Genomic DNA, 13,489 nt, shown 5'->3' with positions numbered 1-13,489 from the left:
CTGAAACTTCTAATAAAGGTGTCTAACAGACCTGATAAACTATTCTTTGTGGACGGAGTATTTCTTGGACCCAAAAAGGCTGAGTATATGAAAGGGCTAATGTAGCAGGGAAATGTGCCAACTTGGTAACAGTATGTGTAAGAGACAGAAAGAAACTGGGGGGATGAAAGTGGTGAACTTGTCTAGTTTGGAAAAGAAAAAAAGGGGCAAGTGAAAACTCATACTCAATATTTTGAATCAATGTTCAGCAAAGAAACAGAAGGGAAAATAGACATCTAGGAAAGAAGGAATGGATTAAGGAAAAAATAAAAAGGCAAGAAGAAAGAATGAATAGGTAAAAAGGCTTTTGTTTATGAAGGTGGCTAAAGCACTGGGACTATACATGCATACATCTCAACTGTCCACAACTTTGTAGAATGTCCCTGATTTTGGTTCATATTTTTTTGCCCTGTCCATCAAAAAAAAATGAGTTTTTGGTAATCACTGAGGATTACAGTCTGTCAGTAATTCCAGACAGTAGTTTCCCACTCCTTGTTGTTCAGAATATGCATGCTGATGCAAATCTTATTGTTCCAGTAAGTTTTTGAGTGAATTAGAGTAATATTTAAAAGTTGTTCATTTTCATTTTTTGTTGCCCTCCTTTTTTGTCCAGATTTCTTGGGCAAAAAATTTGAGAGGTATGCCCAGCCACCAAGAATCATAAAATCAGATTCTGGAGTTTTGGTAAAGTCCCTGTGTAACTATTCAACAGGTCCCTTAGGGAGTATGTGGTCCCAAGAAAATTCAGCAAGCAGCTGTAGCACCTGTCTATAAAGCAAGACAGGAAAATGGGCAAGAAACTACAAGTCACTTAGTTTTAGCTTCTCAGCTGGGCAGAACCAGCACTAAATCAAGACTTATAATGTATTTTTGGTAAAATGGACTGCTTAGTGAATTTCATAATGGATTATAAGCAATGCAGGTAGATCCCTAACAGACTAATCTGATCTCTGATCCAATTCTATAAATCAGTCCCCAAGGAGGTATACAAAGGTAACCCCGTGGATCTGACAAATGCTGATTTTGGTTGATCCTATATAGTACTCCTTTTAATCTGCAAACATGCCAGGCCAGTGGCCACACAAACACACCCCCAGGGGGACTCGTACACATCTGATACATGCACAGACACATACACACACTAACTTAACTGTTAACTGCTTTGCAGGCTTGAAACAATAATTGCTGTGTGATCATCATGCCAACTAAAGAGACAAGCAGCATACAAATATGTAACTGAGTGCAGCTCTTCAGACAGCTGGGTATGGCGCACAAAAAAATCTCCATTTCACATACTCTTGATCATGAGATGTCAGGCAGCCCCAGGAATGTGCCAGAACTGACTTCAGTTGCAGTGCCCTATCAGTTCAGCTTGCTAAATATAAACTTCTGCACCAGATGAGCATATAATTGCTTACATTAAGGATATTTGAGACAAAGATGAAGTATTTCAGAAATGAATTAATATGTACATTTCCTGTATGAGATGATCGCAGAGCTTGGATAAAGTCTGATCAATCTGACCATGGAAATCAAAGCAAATGTAGATTTTCATGGAAAAAACTGGTGCAGTTTTAAGTCTCTTAATTGTGCACCAAATTATGAGGCACGAGACATATTTAATAGTGTTTATTGCATCTTTAGCTAAAAAAAATTCATTAGAGCAAAGGCGAAATAATTCTTAATACAAAGTTTTATTTAGACAAGCCTTTTGAATAGTGTGATTAATCTCTTCCTTGCACTTATCAATAAACACATTTCTGCAATTAAATTTTATTCATTAGATAAATATGTTTTATATATATATATATAAACCCTAACCCCGACTAATATCACATGCCCCGAAACCTAGGCCTAGCCTAGCTATTCAGAACTCCAATTCAAATGGGAGCACCTTATAACCTAACCAACCCAAATCTTTTTTTTTTTTTTTCCCCAGGATTTTTTCTTTTTTTTTTTTATCCCAATATCCAATATTAGAAGTGTACAACATATAAAACTAAAAATCTCTATTTTATTGTTTATTTTTTGGAATATGTGTTTGTACACTGTTCTTTGGAGCTTTTAATATTAGAAGTGTATTCAACATATTATACTAAATGTCTAATTTCCATTGTATTTCAACAAAATAAAATAAATAAAATAAATATATATATATATATATATATATATATATATATATATATATATATATATATGTTCTGCTAAATGGTTATCCGTTTGATTGTAGAGTGAAAAAAATCAATTCCTCTAACTTAGCAAGGGTCTTAATTTTTCTGCTCTTATTACAGAAGCTAATTTCATCCATGAATAAATACTGGATTACAGGAACAAGCCTAAGGGCATGTACACAGGTAAGCTGTCCTTGTAGGATGATAATTGGAAATATAGCATACAGGGCACAACTTTTGCCGTCTTTTTCTTTTCCCTCTTGTACTCACACAGTCTCTATCTCTCACACACACACACACACACACACACACACACACACACACACACACACACACACAGTAATGTGCTTTGGTCTTGTTCTTTTTTTTGCTATTAATCTTTATTGCCAGCTACACTGCACATATTGCACAAGCAGCTTCACCATCTACATTAGACACAAGAAAATTAGATGAATAATTGGTCCATTGGTTCTGCACATCAGGTTCCTTTAAAAATCAGGAGTGGTAACTTAAGGAAGTTAGCTCTGCTGATGGATTCTGAGTTGGTTAGAATACAAGAAACAAACAGCAGTAGTTCTAACGGCATAAATCTCATAAGTAATGTCCTACACACATCAGTCCTGGGTTCATCCATATTTAATATGTTCTTATCTTCCTTATATAGGACATAGAAAACTGAACAAGCCACTTCACAGATGAAGGAGGTGGCCTGAAAAGGAACCTAAGGAGACAAGAGATGTTGTTGAAAAGGTGGCAGAATGCCATGCTAGTATAATTCAACATCTGGAGAATAATGACCTGAGTGAAGAATATGCAATTAGAGAGAGACAGGCTAAAGAATACAGAGAAAGAGAATGGTCTGGCAGTTATTATTACTATGGAAACTCTCAAACAGCAGTCTTGGTGCAAGAAAGACCAGCAGCAAAGGCAATTCATATAATAAGGTATATATCTAGGAAGCTGGAATCCAGAAGCAGTGGACTGATAAGGTAATTACATCAGGCACTGACTAGGCCATATTGTAATACTACGTATAGATGTAGAGACTTTACAGGAAATCACAGATTACGGTGCTGTGAAAGGTACACAGGAAGTGCATCGGTTTGTAAAAGCAAAGGAGTGTGCAATATGTTGAGAGATTCAGGGAATACAGCATTTTATTGGTAGAAAAAATGAGATGTAAGTGATATTATATAGGTGGATAAAGCACTGATAGTTAAATATGATGGGATTATCCCGCTAAGGAAAGCCGGGATAGGTAGGAAGGGCATAACCACTAGATGGGGGAGGTGGCTGAAGTTTAATCATGATACTAGAAAGCACTTTTTCAGGGAGTGGTTGAGAAATGGAATCAAATTACTTGGATGAATGGAACAAGTTAATGTAGCTGAGGCCTTTGAAGTAGATTGGACTTCCTGAAGGGATGAATGGAGCAGAGTGGAGCTTCTTTACGCTACCTGCAACATTTGGCTAAGCAAGGCAAATTATTATTCTCCTTCTACTGTTTCATTTATGTAAATAACGGGTTGTATGCAATAGAGCTGCATAAGAGAAAACAAGTTTTAATCATCTTTTTTAAATCACTTAAGGATGAACTGAAATTCAGTTCTTTAGCCTTGTAAATCCTCTGTTGCCACACAAAAAGAAAAAATAGCACAACTGCTCCAGAATGAATAAAACTTTATCACTATCCCCAAATATCCAAGTTATACACTTTCCATTAGCTATCTTAATTATTTTTAAAAGGGAATCACAATATTTATATATAAAATGGGCCACATCACATGGCAGTCAACTACCAATGAATAAATGCAATTCGCAAAAATATTCAATACTATGTTCTTTAGGAAGGACACTATACTTAGGTGGTTCAGACCACCAGCTTTCCAAAACTACGTGCCACCCATTTCTAACTCACTAATTTGGTATCATAGCTCCTCACAGATTTTCCCTAGCATTTCCAGTCCTTATAATAATTATGCTTAAGTCAGCGATCTTACCTAATACTTTATTTTATTTTTTTATCATTAGAACTTATGTCTGTACTTCACTTTCTTGAATGCCGTTGTTGTTTTTGATATACGTCCTCATTGTGAAGACTGTTCCAACCATTCACCACCTTCCAAGTAAACAAATACTTCACTGTATCTCTTCTCCACCATCAGCATTGTTTTTTTTTTTTTTTTTGGAATTGTTTCCCTTGTTATCGTACATAATTATTTAAATATGGTACCTATCTGGACTGTGTGGACTCCCTTAAGGTATTTAAGTGCTTCTGTTATGCCCCTTATCTTTTTTCTTTAAAATTGCACATAACAGTTCTCATCTTTATTCATCTGGATTCTGTTACTGATTTTGCTTCATTTTGCTGCCCTCCTCTGAACTGTGTCTGTCCTATGTGCTTATACAAAATGATGCCTGTGGCACTTTAATTGTACTGTGTGTTAGCTGTTATGGTAATTGTCAACTGCCTTTCTGTTTGATCATCTGATTTGGTAACACCTTCATATAATAAATGATTGACTTGGTGAATTTCAATTCTAAAAAAGACTGGTTACAAAAGGATAAAAACACTCAATTTCTGAATACAATCTGAGTTCTTGGGGTTCAGGAGTTGGAGTTTGATCTTTTGCAGTGTTTTTCTGTCAAAGTGCTTGCAAAGGTAAAGTCTGTAGAACTGCATATACTACTTCAGGTGGGAATTACCAACTGTAAATAAGGATAACAACTTTCTGCTACTGATGTCTTCTGCTGTAATTTCCAATGCCTGCCAGCCTTTGCTTGCTACATAGTCAAATTGTTTGCTTAATTTTTGTTATCTGATATGACAATCTGCAGATCTCTTTCCACTTTCATTATTGCTTCTACTTCTATACTAGTTGCCTCCTTCTCTCTTTCTCTTTAATTTTCTGAGATGCATCATTTAACACTGAAAGTCCCAATTTACCCAATTTCTCCTGTCTTGTCAAGTATATTTTCATTTTTTTCTGCACTTTCTTTATATATTTTGTATATTCATATATATATTTTTTACTCAAAGCCCTGTCACTATACTCAGTATTCTACAGACTGCTAACAGGTGACCTGTGTCTGGCATACGATGAATCTCCTGACCCAGTACTGATAAATTTATCACACACCAGCAAGTCAAACAGCATCAAAAATAGTCAAGGGATCTAAACATCTTCTGCAGCATCAAAAGAACTTTTTGAAGGGACAGGTATATTTTGCAGAGGATACCACTGCTCTGGAACATGCTCCCCATCTACATAAAACAAAGTTCATCCCTGTCCAAATTGAAGTGCAACTTGGATCTATGGATGGGAAACTGAAAATTTACCCTAGGACTGCCCCTGTTTTACTAATGGACAGAGGTAGCTCCTAAATGCTTTATCCCATGCATGGTTCCCCTCAAACTATCTATGGTATGATTTCAGTAATTCTCATTAGGAATAATATATAATTATCGACCACTGAACAGGTAAGGACAATCTATAGCCAAATGGGATGAGTTAATTTGTGCACAAAAAGGGAAATTGACTGGGCTCAAAATGGCCTACAAGAGCACTAGCCTAGTATTTACTTTTGAACCTATAAACTTATAACAACCATCTTAATTTTAAAATCTGTAATATTAAGGACAAGACTACTGACCACTGAAGAGCCTAGGAACTGCTTGTCGGGAATCAGCTTGGAATTAGTGCTGCTGTTTTGCTCCTGGTGAGAGCGGAAAAGACATACATTATTTCATAGCCTTCCTAGAGGTTACTAATCACTGGAAAGCCTGAGAATTGCTTCTTAGGAGTCAGCTTGGGATAAATGCTACTGCTTTACTCCTGGCAAGAGAAGGAACAAAGAATTATTGATTTCTACCTGTGTGCAGCTATGGCGAGTCCAGCACTAATATCCAGGTAGTAGCCAGTAGGTGAATCATGACTATTTGTCATTCGTGGCAGACCTATTTTTTTTTCTTAAGTACTGCTTGATTAGCTACAATCTAACCTAACTACAGATTATCACCCTAAATACTTTATTCCATAAATCTTCAAGATGTACTATAACAGTCTTTCCCCAAACCTTGAGTACAGTGATGAACTCTAGTCCTTCACCTTCTGGCAACATGGCTCAGCAGTCTGATCTCACCCTATCTGTAGTCAGTCTGATCACATTAGGCGTTCTAAGGCAGTATAGCAACTGCTTTATCCTTAATGATTACTGTTCATTGTTTCTACCAGTTGATAGTACAACCCGAAAGAAATGTTAATATTTAAGAAACCTGGAGGAAAACCTTTTACATCAACTCACTGTCAGTAAATATCATACTTCCACAACACCACAGAACACTGTACACACCAGTAGGCCCATAACTTATGCTGAGCATATAAAGAAAACAAAATGCCAAAACCTCCTAGAACTTGTTCTAAAAAATCCCAGCCTCCAGCATACAAGGCATCACCTGCTTCCTCCATATGCACATACTGTAAACCTATACAGCTTACAAAACAGTCACCAGGAAAGCAGACCTAATCCCAAAAGATACACATTGTCTGCTTATGCACAAGGAAATGTTTTAGTCACAGGTGACTCGATAGTTAGGTATAATTGTTTTAGTCACAAGTGACTCTATAGTTAGGTACACAGACTCAACACTCAACTGACTTGACTGTAAGCTGTCTGGTGACAGTATCCATGATGTCAAAAGGGTTCTAAGGGCCCTTAAACCAGAAAAATATGTCTATGGCCTAGTGGTTGCCTATGTGAAGGAAAATGACTTGAGGAACTGCACATGAAGAGACATGCAGAGAGACATGATGGAACTTGCTATGCATTTGTTATAGGCAGGAAAGACACTAGTCTTCAGTTGCATCTTGCCATCACCTAGAATTATGCCTAGCTACCAAGATAGGATAACTGAGTTTAACAATTGGCTAAGTAGTTGATCTCATTCTAAGGGGGGTCTAGTATGTGTTGGCCTGGGATGAGATGGTAGATGAGATGTCCTATCTTGCTAGGGATGGCTTACACCTTTAAACTATGGTTCCACAACATGCTTCTTAGCATAGATAACCTTAATTTTAGGTTAGTTAATGCGTTGTGAGTGCAGCTGTTGCTCTGGGACAATTGTTCCTATGAGGGGGGGTTAAGCTTCACTGTTGAAGATGTACATAGGTTCATAGGTAGGTACTAGGCTATTGGCCCTAGGGCCTATATAAGCCTAGCCAAAATAGTTTGTGTGCCTGTTTTAAGTTAATAAGTTCTGGGGTCTGTTTGGGTTTTTGTTTCAGGGTTTTCATGAAAACAAAAAATCTTGCAAATGTGACAAAGGTTGAAATGGAGATGACAAGAAACAACTATATAAAGGATCAGCTTGCCAAACATTAGCGGGTGCATACAGCACAAAAGCTGGAAATAGACATTTTAAAAAGCTGTTATATATAACAGATAGGAATAATAACTTCTTAGCATAATGGCTATATTAAACATGTTATTTTGGAATGTGAACAGCCTCACAGATATAAGCAAAAAGGTAAGTGTATTGAATTTTATTAAGAAAGGCAGTGTGCAAACAGCAATGCTACAGGAGGCACATTTGGAAAGAAGTGAGCATGTGAATTTGATAAAAAAGATTTCAGGATGGATATTCAGCAGAATATCATTAACAAAGGAAAATGTGAATACTTATATACTTGCTATAGGAGCTCCAATAGTGATAAGAGAGGGGAAAAGATAGTAACGGTAGCTTTATGGAGTAGTGGGCTACTGTCAAGGGAGGAGGATTATACTGGTATGTATTTATATTCTCCATAAAACTGCTATTATGCAGATAGAAATTTTGGGAGAAATAATCAGCTTTCGGCATGGAATATTGCTTATAGGTGGTGACTGGAACTTGACTTGCAACAATGGTGATGTATCTGGAGGACATAGAAGGAAAAATATAACAAAGATGATTCTGAAGAAATTTATGAACATTGCTGGTATGGAAGACATGAATTCAGTAGTAGGTGCTTGGAGAGAATTTACATATTACACATTTACAAGAGATGCACTTATATATCCAAACTGGAAGCCACACATTCTCCAGCCAAGACCTGAATAGCTGGTCAAGAGGAGATAGTCATCACTTGCACCACACCACATGGAACACATAGGCCTCCAGAACACACACCAGCACTGCTTTCACATAAAAACACAAACCATACACCCACCGTGGAGGCTCTCAGTAAAAATCTACCCAAACAGCAGACACCTCCAAGGTAGAAACACACTCGACCACCACAACACAACACTAATCATGAGACACATAACTCTCCTAAATAGTGTGCCACTCAACCAAAGCCCCTAAGGCAAAACAGCATGCCCAACACACTAGTCATAGGTGACTCGATAGTGGGGCACACTGATGTCCCACTCACTAGGTTGAATAAGGAGAAAGTAATAGTCAGCAGCCTCTCAGACACCAGGATCCACCACACAACACACGCACTCAGGTCCTTCAACAACAGGTACAAATATTACTCTGTCATTGTACATATGGGTGTGAATAACCTGAGACATACCTCCCTGGACTACATGAAAAAAGACATGGAGGAGCTCTCGAATTATGTAGCCCAGTTGGGTATGACCCTAGCCCTGAGCAGCATCCTACCATCAGCCAGAATGATACCACAGAACAAGCAGAAAATTATTGATTTCAACAATTGGCTAAGTTTCTGGTGTCATTCTAAGGGGATCCAGTATCTGTCTGCCTGGGATGACATGATTGACAGACCTCGATGCTTTGCCAGAGATGGCCTGCATCTGTCTCCCCTGGGCTTCCGGATACTGGCCAAGGCTCTTGCCTTTTTTAGGTGGTGTTCCAAAGACCAAATTACCACTGTAACAGCTACAAACTAATGCAGTCTGATGGTCATGCTGTTCAACTCTAGAAGTCTAAATCTCAAAATGCACTCACTTGAAGCACTCCTTACAATGGCGAACATCGACATTTGTGCTGTAACAGAGACCTGGTTCAAGGCAGCAGAAAGCACCCCTGCACTACCAGGCTATAACCCATTCCACACCTTTCGGCCCCAGAACTTGGACTGAAGCTCCAAAGGTGATGGTATTTCCATATTCATAAAGGATGTGCACACCTCCAGACTGGTAGCCCAACATTATGCATCTGAGATACTTCAGGTGCAGCTAACATTGGGTAAGACAGTGATTCAGGTCATAGCCTGCTATAGGTCCCTAACTATGACCCAAGACTCACACTCCATGCTCCTAAGCAGCCTGGAGAATATTAGGGTCCAACCTAACACATTCATACTGGGCAACTTCAACTACCCCTCCATTAACTGGGAAAATTACTCATGTACAAATACACTTACCCAATGTTTCCTGGAATTCATTAATTCCAATGCCCTGGACCAGCTCGTTCTTACCCCCACTAGAGGTAGCAACATCCTTGACCTGGTCCTTGCTAACATGGATGACTGTTGCCCTACACCAATAGTCAACTCCTCCCTGGTTAGATCCGACCACAAACTAATCACCTTGGAAATCCACATCCCTCCCAACCCCCACCCTGCAAAGCTAACCAGCATGAAAAACTTCTCCAAAGCTAACTTTGGGCTCCTAAAAACAGAAGTGGCTAACTTCACAGCACCCAAGGAAAAGGAGAATAGTTGCATGACCGCCGAATCATACACCAATGCATTGGATAAACGCATACACAAATGCATGGATCTTGCCATACCCAATAGAACCAAGACGCTCTCCTCCAAAAAAAGGAAGCCAATCTGGTGGCCCCCTGCCATAAACAAACTCTACAACAGGAGTAGGAAACTGATGTGGAATAAGGTAAAATCCCAAGACTGTAAAAACTCCCTTATCAGCCTCAACAAAAAGTTGAGATCCCTCATCAAATCCTCTAAAGCTAGCTATGAAAACAGAATTGCAGCAGATAGTAAAGACAACCACAAGGCCTTCTATAGTTATGTAAAGAATCTCCACGGAATACCCAGATTTGCTCTGAGCTACTGCACAATGGTACCTCCTATACCAAGCCAACAGATATTGCTAATATACTGACTGATAGATTCAGTGCCAACTTTATCCCTCTCCCCCGCCAAAGGACCAATTACAATACCAGTAGATTGCCAGGCACCCAGTATTACTGCTGCACAAGTTAAAACAGCACTGTCCAAGGCCAAGAATACAGCTTCCATGGGACCTGACAATATCCTTGATTGTGTGCTACATGAACTACAGTGTGAACTGGCACCTCACCTGTGTGTCTTGTTCAATCACAGCCTCACCTCAGGCTTTGTCCCTACCTAATGGTTTACTGCTACAGTCATCCCTCTCCACAAAGGAGGAGTGACTAGAGACCCTGGGAACTATGGCCCCATTAGCCTGATGAGTCTGATATGCAAGGCTATGGAACACATCATTATGGACCTAATAAACAAGGATATAGGAAATCTCCAAACTCTGGATCCCACACAGTTTGGTTTTCTGAAGGGTATATCATGCCTGCTCAACTTGGTCTACTTCTTTGAGTCAGTCACCAGAGCTGTGGATGAAGGAAAGGTGATTCATACAGCCTACCTTGATCTGGACAAGGCCTTTGATACCATTCCCCACTCAGGAATCATAGAATAACTCACTAAGTTAGGCATCAACCCCTATATCTCTAGGTGGGTTGCAAACTGGCTCACAGATAGAACCCGCAGTGTGAAAGTAGCTGACTCCAAGTCAGACTGCTGACCATTCATGAGTGGAGTCACACAGGGTTCAGTCCTGGGTCCTCTCCTGTTTGGTATCTACTTCTTTGAAGTCCGGGCCAACACAAAGGGACTCTGTCTGACAAAGTTTGCAGGCGATTGCTAGTTGGGAGCTATTATTAACTCCTCATGTGATGTTGACATCCTACAGAAAGGCCTCACTAAGGCCAACGACTGGTGTCAAAACCATGGCCTTAAGCTCAATGCCAAAAAATACGTCATCATCCCCTTTGGGAAAAACCTGGTTCCCATGAATTACCACATCAATGGTAGTCCACTGAACACAGAAGGCTTTATAAGAGATCTGGGAACACAGGTTGACAGCAACCTCTCTTTTGACCACCACATTGCCACTGTGGTCAGAAAGTCATATGTGGCACATCTCATTATTAAGGGTTTTGCATCCAGGAAGAAAGAGATCATTGTCTCCCTCTACTCTTCCCTCATTAGGCCAATCATAGAGTACAATGCCCCATTTGGCATGTACCTCACTAGACATCTGCAACAACTGGAGAGGCTGCAAAAGTACCTCACAAAGAGGATCCTAGGCCTTAAACACTTGTCCTATATGGACAGACTCAAAAACCTCCAACTATTCTCTGTCTCATTTTGTCTACTTAGAGGTGATCTCTGCTTGACTTACAAAGCCATGTCTGACCCAGCTCTGTTAGAAATGCTACATCTAAAGAAATCCCAATCCCCCCGCACAACACGATCCAGAGAACTCATAACCCAGAGACTGCCCATGCTATGGAATAGACTTCAAATACATGTCAAGCAGAGCACCTCACTAGCCATCTTCAACAGAAATCTTGATGAGTGAATGGGAAATAGAAATTTCACCTCAAGGATCACTCCAGTGGCTCTACTCAACAGATGCACTGGAACTAAGGTCGGGGCATGATGCCAGGGTAATCCTATGGGCTAGGTTTGTAAATGCTCCAGGGTCATTAGCCTAGTACACACCTATGAGCCTATGAACCTATTCCCCAAGGTGCAATAACTGGGCTAGACTAGAAAGACATATTTCACAAGAACATGTGCATTTAATTCAAAGTTTCAACACACATCCAATAACTATTTCAGATGATGTGCCAATAATAACTAAGATAAAAATGCAGGCTAATGAAGTAAAAATGAGACACTGGTGCTTCCCCACCTACGTGTCAAAAACAGAGGAATTTAAGGAATGGTTGGTGTAAATTATTTGAGAGGTATTAGTGAAGACAGAAATTTTTCAGAAGTTATAGCTACTGAGTGGGATAAAATTAACATGGAGTTTATAATACTGTAGAAATAAAAGAAAAAGAGATATGGTTAACAAGTAACAAGAATTATTTATAGGGGCTGACAAAGTTTAAAGTATTGCATAATAAGGGGAATCTCACTGAATAAGAATAGGTGCAACTGCAGGGTGCTAAAGAGAAAATAAGGGACTACCTACATAATATGCATGAGTTTAGAAAGATTGCTGTTAAGCAACTGTTTTGATAATAACTCTAGCGCACAAAAACTCTTAGAATGATGACTCAAAAAGTTGGAGGGGGTGTTGCCAAATTTAGAGAGCTTATAACAAGAAAAATCACCAGATGCTCCCTAGAAGTATTACAGACATTTCAGAAATGTTATGAAAAATTTGTACTTGTATAAAGCAGTGAAATGTGGAAATCAAGAAAAAGCACAAATGGAAATATTTATGGAAGACTTAAGTATGGCAAGGTTAGAGGAAGATGAAGCTCAGCAGTTAACAGTTAAGATAAGAGAAGATGAGATGAAAACAGTGACATATAATCAATCTGCTGGAGAGTCTCCTGGAATAGATGGCATTTCTGTGGATGTTTGAAAGCCAGGAGGGAAGAAAGTAATAAAGATCTGCAAGGTTATGTTTAACAGTATTTTAAAAGGAGGGGAGGCATTAACATCCTGGAAGAAACCTCTGGTGACTGTAATACCTAGAGACGGTAAAGACCCATCAGATCCAGCTTCATATAGGACAATTTCAATTTTAAACCTGATTATAAAGTGTTTATCTCTGTAATATATAAAAGAATGACAACATTGTTACCAAAATTGATAGATATGGATCAATGTGGTTTTGTGGAGGGGAGGCAAACATTTGACAACATTTATAGAACAATGACAATACAGAAGGCAGCAAAATGTAAGAAAATAGGAGGTTATATGAGGGATTGGAGGCACACATTAAAGAGGAAGGGTTCCTCTCTGATAAGTTGAGTGTGGACAGAGAAACCAGGCAGGGGTGTCCTCGTTTCCCTTTGTTACTTGTGTTGTATTTAAAACCATTGGCAAAGAAAATAAGAGGCACATACATTCAAGGATATGGTAAGCAAGAAAAGTTGGTTTTATTTGCAGACAATATTATTTTGTACCTGATAAAACAAGAAAAAGACATTTCAGTGTTGTGGAACATTCTGATACAATTTCAAATTTTTTCAGGATATAAAATTAAAGAAGACAAAAAGGCAATAGCTATAAACTATGAATTGG

This window comes from Protopterus annectens, chromosome 3.part0 (genome assembly GCF_019279795.1).
Source record: "Protopterus annectens isolate FY-2018-M chromosome 3.part0, PAN1.0, whole genome shotgun sequence".
Taxonomy (NCBI): Eukaryota; Metazoa; Chordata; order Ceratodontiformes; family Protopteridae; genus Protopterus; species Protopterus annectens.
The sequence above is the reverse complement of the archived record's forward strand: the minus strand, read 5'-3'. Positions refer to the sequence as shown.